Source organism: Ixodes scapularis, unplaced genomic scaffold (genome assembly GCF_016920785.2).
Source record: "Ixodes scapularis isolate PalLabHiFi unplaced genomic scaffold, ASM1692078v2 PGA_scaffold4__175_contigs__length_147842914, whole genome shotgun sequence".
Classification (NCBI taxonomy): domain Eukaryota; kingdom Metazoa; phylum Arthropoda; class Arachnida; order Ixodida; family Ixodidae; genus Ixodes; species Ixodes scapularis.
This window is the reverse complement of record NW_024609879.1, coordinates 14490218-14496511: the sequence shown is the minus strand read 5'-3', so window position 1 is coordinate 14496511 and position 6294 is coordinate 14490218.

Sequence of the window (6294 nt, the reverse complement as noted above, 5' to 3'; positions counted from 1 at the left end):
AATATGTCCCACTTTGTTGCAGCGCAAGCACAGTGGAGGTCGGCCAGGAATAAGGACGAGGCTCTGGCATCCGTAGACTTGAAGGAGATGTGGTATCTGACTGGCATTGACACCATCCCCTAATACCAGTAACCTCTCGATTTAGAGTCTCCATGTGCTCAAGCTCGCTGCACCTCCATTTTTCTCTCTTGATCGATTGCACTTTGCCAAACGGGGCGAGAGCTTCGATGACTCGTCGATCCTCTAGATGCTGTGGAAGCCAAATAAGCTTTAGGTTTACTTCTTGCTTGTCCGGGTCGATGATGAGGCACTTTCGGCCTTTCACGCGAAGCTCTCGTTGAGCGACGAGCTTTGCCTTGGTAACGGCGTTGACACACGTCAGCATCCAGACGTGAGACATCTGGAACTGTCCGAGGCTCACAACGTCCTTCAATTCGACGATGCCACGTAGGGCGTCTCGAAAATCAGGAGCTCGATGCGGGCGCGCCGAGAGGTCCCCATGCAAGAAAACGGAATTCAGGCTCAGGTTACCTGATGTCAGACGTGGCAGGATTATCCGGTAGTCTTCTGTAACGTTATCAGACGTCATAACGTTTCCTCGGCCAGCGGCCGATAAATTTTCCCCGGAGAACATGGAAAACGTGGCCGTTCGAAACGGCGTCTTCTTCTTTCTCCCGCGGCCACCGATCCCCCCACATAGACTGTGGGATAACTCAAAACTCGCAGAGCTCTGATAACTCGTTGACTCGCACGCCGCCGAAAGATGATCAGTTAATGTTTCCTTATATACTCTGTTTCACCTTATGTTGTACCGCAGGAAAGGCTACAAGCGCGAGCTCCTTGCTCTAGGGCACATCTCGGCGGCACAAGCTCTCGTGCAACAAGGGCAGCTGCCAACGCTAAGAGCTCGCGCTTCTAGCCTTCGCTCCGGTACAACATAAGTTAAAGGGATAGTTCAACGAAATTTGAAATATTCCCGTCCTGTCCAAAAATAGGTTGAATATGATCCACAATATCCGTAAATGACAATCGCAAGTTTGTATTTTGAGCCTGGTGGCTGTATTTTTCGTTATAAACGGCCCACTCTGGCAAGCGCTCAGAGAAGGCCCAGCGGAGACCACGTGACATCCAACGCAATCGTGACGTAGGTTGTCTCGAGACGAGCAAAGCTGCGGCGAGGCTGACGTCGAGAGGATGGCCTATAGTTACTCTCTAGGGGGGCTATGTTGCGCTTTTTGCACTCCCAGGAGACTAGGGAGAGGGAAGTGACGTCAACAACGCAGCAAATGCAGATTGGATGTTGATTTTGTTTTCTTCTGTCAACATCCAATCTGCATTTGCTCTAGTCGTTGACGTCACTTCCCTCTTCCAAGTCTCCTGGGTGTGCAAAAAGCGCAACATAGCACCCTAGGTCACTGTAGCCCAGTCGTTCCAGCCACCGAAGCGGCTGCTTTTGTACGAATTTTGAGTGACGGGTTAATCTTCTATAATCTTGTAGGGGGACAATAGCGACTTCTGCGACACAAAAAAGGCGTTCTCGGGAAGAGGAGTTCCTCCTTCCCCTCTTCTCTCGTCATGGCCGGAGTCGAGACACTCACCGTCACTAGCTGTCAAGGTTCCGACGGGGGTATTCACACGAGGGAGAAATCCCGGGGATTTCTCCCCGGCACGCGCTCATCACGAGATGAAAACGCGAGGCTTTTGCACATGGCAAAGCCTGACGTTTTCGTCGTGGGATGCGCGTGCCGGGGAGAAATCCCCGGGATTTCTCCCTCGTGTGAACACCCCTTAATCACCTCACCCCACGAGACCAGCGAACTACAACTGAAAATTGGTCACCTTGAGCCTTGCGCGTATTTTGTTTGCCAAACGTCCGCTTCTTGTTACTTCATTGGGCGAAAAGCCAGCCGCATCCTCACAGGAGTATCAAAGTTGAGCTCAGCGTTGACGCATGAACTCTTCAGGAAACGCAATAAATTCGACCTCACTACTGCACAAAAGTTACTATGATGTCTTCCTCGTGTCATCATATATCTCCCACTCAAATTTTATGCTGATAGAAGGTTAAGATTTCTCAAACACTGAGATCGGCTAGCTACGACAGAGGGTAGCAAGCGTCCCCTACTCCTCGCTAAGCCTTGTTGGACGAGCTTTTACTGACGCCCAAGATCTGTGCCTGAATGGTGCGTCTGAAATTATCTCGGCATACTCAGTCAGGAAGAAAGCAAACACATAACAAATATTATGACCATTAGCAACCGTCAAACACGCTTTGAATAATTTCGTTCGTTTGGCGCACCGCCTAAGGGTCATGCCCGCCCGGCGCACTTCCGTCGAACGGTGCGACATTTTTCACACAAGTGCTCGACTTTTGCTTTCTTAAAACGGTTTGTATGTGCGAATGTGCCTATACGATTGGCAGGATAACTAGGGACGGCGCCAATGGGAGGCGAGGGGTGGCGGGCGCCTCCCCTAAAATTTGTCCTGCCACCCCAAAAATATGCCAGCCTTTACAACCCCCCCCCCCCCCCCTCACCCTAATTTTCGCGCGCAGACCCGCATCGCTACATGGCTCGTCATTTTCCTAATTTCCTCGTCCCACGGAAAATGCATTGGCTTGGAAGATAGCCAGCCTAAAAAGGCCTCATACAGGACGTTTTCAACTTTTTCGTGCCGTCCGCTTTATTGTATATACCCGTGAAGAACGATGCATGAATATCGGTATGGCTTGCCGAAGCTAAGGAGCGTCGTCTACCACTCAATTCCTCTGTGGCCAACCATAATAGACTTCCTGAGAGTAGCTTCACCCAAGTGATTACTCGGAGAGACTTGGAATCCCATCTGTACTGCGCCGTCGCTTCGTACCTGCCAGACAAAGGAACACAGGGGCACTGTTCATGTTCTGATCGAGGAAATCTCCCAAATTCCTGAGACGCTTGGGTCGACTGGCGAGTTCCCGAGGGGCGGCTTTGATGTGTCTAGGTCATCCTGCTTATTTCAAGTCTCTATGGGGCCCTTGAAGCAACCTTGGTGATGGCGACTGTGTGTGCTCGGGAAAGGGTATAGGTCGGAGCCTGGCGGTTCGAGAACTGCCACTCTCCACGGAGGCGATCGAGGGACTATCTCAGGAGGTTGGAGGAAAGCTGAAAGTGTTTGTGCATTTTAAGGGGGGGGGGGGGGGGGGGAGTAAAACAGTGGAAGTGCTGTATTTTGACAGAGGGCTGTCGAAACTAGAAGAAAGTTCCTCAAAAGGAAGGCGGACTACGACGCTACTCCAACAGTGCGGCACGCAAGGTGTCCCAAACATCATCGGCTTCCTTCAAGCAGATGAAGAACTGTGGCGCGGCTAAATCACTCGCGGTGTACCTCTGCCAGGCGTATTCAGCAGAGAAGGGAGAATGATCGCTGACGTGGTCTGGTTTTCCGCAGGGACTGCCTAAAGAGCAGATGATGAGTCACGACGAGCGTGAGCGTGCTTATTTAGTATTGCGGAATGTAAACATGCCTGAATATTTTGCACGTGAAATTCTACATTGTCAGGTTATCCGTTGGGGTTTTGGGAGTTCGTAGATGATCGTAAGTTTAAGGCGTAGACTGGGGTTGATTTAAAATTAACAAGACGTTTATTAACTGGGATTACAATCGGATACACAAGGTTACAAATTATGTCGGAGGGAAGAGCGGTCGTCCCGTCCGTATCGTACGGCGTCCCGGAGTCGTCTCTGTTGCGAAGGGGCTTCTCCTCGGTGAGACGTAACCCGACGCCTTGCTCCTCTCGCCTCGGAATCCCGCCCGGGTCACGTAAACCGGGGGGCCCGATTCTGGGGCTCCACGGAGGTGCAATGGGAAAGCCCGGGCTGGACGAAATTTTTGGACGACTGTCTGGGTCTCTGTCTGGCAGGCAAGGTGGCTCTCCGCGCGGAAGGCGCTTGACGCTGACAACATTAACCAGGGTTGTAGATAGGTTGTAAAATAATGAAATAAACTGAGCTGATTTTTATTAAAAATTCCCGAAGCGCCAAGTCATCGTCCCTGAATATTTGTTCTTTTAGTCGGATCGAAGGCCCATGCCTCCCAAAAAATGCCGTGCGCCTCCCCACTGCCCCCTCACTATGAAAAGCCTGGCGCCCTCCCTGAGGATAACTGTATGCGGATACGCGATGTTGAATATATTAGAGGAATGCAAGCGGGTGGGGACTTCGCTTCGTGCAGTGCTGCGGGCCAGTACAGGTAAGAGATAAGAAATGTGTTAAAATTGAACTTTTCAAAGGCGCCTCCGAGTTTTACCTCGCGTACTCAGGCGTATTAAAAAAAAACAGTAATTGCAAAAAGTTATATTTCGTCTATGGACGCACGAAACAAACTTCTTGATCAACAACACTAATGTAAAGCCGCGAGCTCGATGTATGGATACTTATTGGTTGCTACAGCTCGTTGATTCGTACACAAGCATGATTCCCGAGCTTCGCAGCGTCGAGATTCCCAGCACTGGCTCGTCCACATACCTCGAACCGCGAACAGAAAGGTTCAAGTGCAAACATACAACAAGAATATTTTAAGACAAGCTATATCGCGACTCCAGCGACCTATAGGGGGCGCTACCACCAAACAAACATGGCGGCTGAGTCCAGGTCGCGGCGGCTCGGCCGGGCCGCCTGAACAGGTGGCGCGTTCAATTTAACAGATTTTCTTTCGTTTAATGCCCAATTTTATAGGTATTTGAACTGAGACGGTTAAGTGTAGCCGGTGCAGATAAACTTGCAAAGCATAGATTTGTTTTGCCGGTGTCTTTTTGTTCTTTTCGTGTCAAACTTTCGTTTTTGGCGATTTCATTCAAAACCGAAACTATGGGCTCGGGAGAGACGGTAATATACTAATCAGTTTTGATCATCTAAGGAAAGCGGCGATGACTATAGAATTGTTCCACAGAGAGTAACTTTTCAGCTTACTCGCATGCCTCGACAATGCGACTGATCTGTCCGCGAAATCGAGCTTTTGTGCGTATCCGCGTTTACGAAACAGCTCCAGTCGTCTGCTCGGCCAACAACACAGGCTGCAGGAGAATCACGAAAATTAAGCAACAGTTTCTTGAGCCAAGGACCATGTTAACCCGCCGGCGCCCCACTAAGCAGCTGATACTCGTATTTCAATTCAGGTTTTAGTAGCAATTGAGAAGTCATTTTGACGAGCGGGTTATGTATTATATTACGTACTATGGCGGGGTCCCACTTACGCGATGTTAGTATATCCTTCGGATTGAAATATGAGCTTAGTTGACCAGCTATTAGGTGAGCTGCTGAATAAAAGTATATTTGACAGTCGGAGACATACTACTTAAACTTAGCCAAATGGTTCTATAGCCGGCAGCACGGAGACAAACTGAAGAGAGTCTTCATTGAAGATCCACGCAGAACCTCTCTGCATTGAACTTTGCTTCGAATTCTGAACGGAGAAAATTAGTATTTTTTTTGTGGCCGGTCAACCTGACCAATGCAGACGTATATTGCTGCTGGCTTCGACGTCCTCGTAATATAAATATTGGAGGCGTGATAGGTCAAAATGCCGTGACAGCATCTAATGTTGCGAGACTTGCCTCCCACCTTTTGAAAACAGATAATTTCCCTCATTCATCATTTGCAGCGAGCAAGTTTTCCTGAATCAAGTAATTGCGAAATCAGCCCAACTCCTTCAGTGTGGTCCAGAGGCTTTTTCGGCGAAAAGCAGCCAAGGTGAATAGCCAACGCACCGACCGGCGTGGGTGGCTCAAACTTGAAGCTAACCGAACACAACCAAACTCAAGAAAAGCGGCTATCAAACCTTCCCATTCACTTGACTGCAAAATTGATGTTCCCCCCAGTATCAGTTACCAAGCAGTCCTCACTTTGAATGCGATTCGAGACAGACAAGAAATCAAAAAGTTTTTCCGTGATTCCTCCCCATCCAAGAAATCGAAAGCACGCGACCGTGTGCTGTGGAGTAAACGGGCTTTCAAACACGTAATAGAAGAAAACAATCTACTGAGGCTTCACCACACTAATGAACACTCAGGCAAACTTAAGCAATATTCGGACCTTCGTCAAATTACATCGTTCGCCACCGCGCCGACAACACGTCTCCGCGAAAGCCACCAGAGACGCGGAGGTATGGTGTACTAGAAGACTGGGCAGTGTAGCGAGCGCCGGCGGAGGGGGGGCTCTTTCAGCGATGACCGGATCGGTGGCCGCGAGAGGGCGCAACGTGTAGTAGGCGTGCTGCCGGAGTGCGGAGCGCAGGCAGCGGTAGCGCTTGGCTGGC